We start from the raw sequence: 3,352 nt of genomic DNA on the forward strand, positions 1-3,352 counted from the left end.
TGGACAGGGAGGAGATGGTAAGCCTGCCCTGCTCTGACCCTCTGCAAAGAGTTAAAATTGTTTGTGGTAGAGTCCAAAGCAGCTGAGACAGGTCCATTGCTAGTCCTGTAGTAAGAGTCTCAAGGACAAAGCGAAGGTGACTTTCTGCAAAGGAGAACACCATTTCAACAGCCACTGAGGAGCTGTGTTTCCTACAGAGGTTTCAGTCTTTCTAGAAACTGCATGAGTGTACACAGGGTCGGTCTGGTTTGATCTTCTGTTCTTGCCTCAAGGCCCAAGCATGGTGTGAACAGATTTTATGACCAAGCAGGGTCAAAGCCGGGGCAGGGTTGTAAGAAGCTGTGAGTAAGGATGGTGCTCAGGGCTAGCACGACACTGAGCAAGATTCAGAAGGGTCTGTAGATAATACACTAAACCATCTGGCATTGCCTTCTCTTCCAGATGGCTGTACCCACAGTATGGAGAGCTGGTTTGCCAGATACACTGGGAGATGAGGAAGCAAAAGACCATCACAGAGGAAAAACAGGACAGTGGCTGGAGGAGAGAGACCAGGTACTCTGGATACCAGAGTAGATACGCTCCTGCAGTAGATGCTGACCCTTTAACTGTGTGTGCTTGAAAATCTCCCTCCAGACTCAGAGGTACTCGGAGCACAAGGGACAGGAATTGGCTCAGGTGAGATCACATGGTGGCCACAGCAGAAAGAAATGGGCACATTTGGGTTACACTGACTGGGATACAAACCGAGCAGTAACACAGCACCTCGCACTTGTATGTGCAGCAAAGGCTGAGGATAAGATCCAGGAGACATCAGGACAAAGAGCTTACAGCAAGTGTGGAGGTGTCTGACTCTTCTGTCTTCAGCCTAGCAGTAGGCTTTAGTCTAGGCAGGAGGAACATTGTCATTTCTTCATGGTGATGTTTTGGTTTTTTACACTTTTTGTTGTTTTCTCTGGTTTTGTTCAGGTTTGGGTGCCTGTTGTTGCTACAGGAAGCCAAACAAATGTCCCTGACCCAGGAGTCCCTGTGGACAGATAAGCACTTCTGAGTGAGTTTGCATTCACTCCACTGGCCGCTGACAAACTGAGGACACACCAAAGAGCTTCCCAAAATTGTCTACATCTCCACCTGACTGCAGGCACGTGGGATCTGCAGACCAGTGCCATACGGTCTGGAGAGAGCACAGAGCAGTGTTTAAAGCTGCATCCTACCACTGCTTGCCACCTCTCACCCTGTGTGGGACAGGACTAATTTTGTGAACAGCAGGGGTGGATGGTGACAGCCTGTGGGACTGGCTCAAGCCCAACAGGCAGTGCAAATGCATGTTTGGCTCCACAGCTTTGTTACACATCAGCGAACGAGCCTTCTGAGCCTGTAAAAGCAGCCAGTGTTCCTTGTGTACATTGATGCAGGTCCCTCTTGTGCTGCCACTGGAAGTCTCAGCAGAGACTGGGGAGTTTATTAAAAAAGGTGAGTAATTATGCAGGGCAGTTCACATATCCAACACACCATGTGTGCACTGACTGTGACCTTCCTGAAGGTTTCTGCTGCACACCTTTCAGCAAGTTTGCTACGAACATAACAGGTAACCAGAGACCTGCACCAGGGAGCACTTGCTGATTGCAGCGAGAGCTGCTAAACAGCTCTCTGACAATGAGCATTTAAAGAGCAGTTTCCTTTCCATCCTTCACTTTTCTTGCCTAATTTATTAGCATGAGGTCATTTTGATTATTAACCTGAGCCCTTTTCTTTCTATGGGCAAGTGCTTCCACCCTCACACTGCACATTTGCACTCCGCCTCTCTAAACATTTTATTACTCGATTTTCCTGTTTGATTTCCCAGGGTACTTCAGTTCCTGTTCTGAGATACAGTATGTTCCGAGAGTTAGTTAAAGACTCATAGATCTCCAAATCTTCAGGGATAGTTTCCTTTCCTCCTTCTCAGTAGCTGACAGATGGTTATTCCTCAACAAATAAAATCTAAATTGTACGAATCTGCTCTGCTGCAGAAGCAAGTTCTTAATAAGCGCCTTGCTGTGATGAAAGGAAATAGAGGAAAAAGCAACAACTCCAAAGTCGGGGTATTTAGAATTAAAAATAGACTCCATGTGTCCATTTGATAGAATTGCATGGCAAAATTTCACATCTGAGGGGGCTTAAATGGTGCAGAGGTCTGGTATTGGCTCTCTCCAAAGGGATTAGTTACATTCACAGCAAACTTTCATGAGTGGCAGCTGTTTTCTGAACCAGTGGTAATGATGTGCCAAATCCCCCTAATGCAGGACCCCACATGTGAATGTATGTCAAGGGAAAAATGAATCTCCATCCAACCAGGCTGACACAGCCACAGTTAGACCTGCCAGGGTTGTGAAAATGGGCACCCACCAGGTCTGCCAGAAGCATGAAGGCTGTGATGAGTTTATCAGGCAGAAGCTGGCTCACAGCAGGTGTGAGGGACTCCCTATCTGCCTGACCTGCAGACTCGTGCCATCCTCTGGTCCCTCTTTGGTAACACTCTGAAACGGCTTTATAAAACTTCAAAACCCCACTATGTCTTCGTTTTAAAAATCCCATCCTGGAAACCTCTTAGTTACTTCTGCACATGATGTGGATGCTCTGGCTCTCCCTGGTCCAAATTCTGGTCAGGTTGGCATTGGCATGGGACAATTCCTACACCAAGGTCTGATTTCTCTGGCATCATCAGGGTTGATGTGGCTATGCACAGAGAGCTCAACCCAGCCCTTTCCATCACATAAAACATGGGGTTTAGCATAGTGCCTCTATGGTGAATGCTAATGCACGGCATGGCCCTTGGTCAGCATTGCTGCAGCACCATGGGCTGAGCAGCTAATTGTGCTCCTCACCAGACAGCTCTTACCTGTTCCTGAAATGATTACCCAACCAAGGTTTTCAGTCATCTAAAATATCTGCAGATTTTGCTCCTTCTTGGTGCTAAGGTACAGTAACAAATATGGTTGAGGGAAATGCGAGCACTCATCTTGCTGTGAAGGGGCCACCACAAAGGCTTAGCAAGATGATCCCATGGGAGAGACCCTTAGTGCTCTGGCATTTCAGAGCTGCTTGAAAGTGTCTTTGTTAGGTCTTCATTAGTGAATGTGACTGTGAATGGACTTAGACAGCAATCCTGTGGTAGCTCGTGAGTTTTAATCACCATATCAACTGATTAAGAAAATAACAACCTAAATCTAGTCTGATAGTAATCTTTGATTGTATCTTTATAATTCAGATCCTTGGAAAAAACAATTGTACCTTGGATACAGAGAGCAGAGGCAAAATAATCTACTAATCTCTGGATTTTTCCCAGCACTGTATTCTTTCAGGTACTCTAAAA

This window comes from Empidonax traillii, unplaced genomic scaffold (genome assembly GCF_003031625.1).
Source record: "Empidonax traillii isolate 1590-97213 ecotype Southwest subspecies unplaced genomic scaffold, ASM303162v1 scaffold337:size667617, whole genome shotgun sequence".
Taxonomy (NCBI): domain Eukaryota; kingdom Metazoa; phylum Chordata; class Aves; order Passeriformes; family Tyrannidae; genus Empidonax; species Empidonax traillii.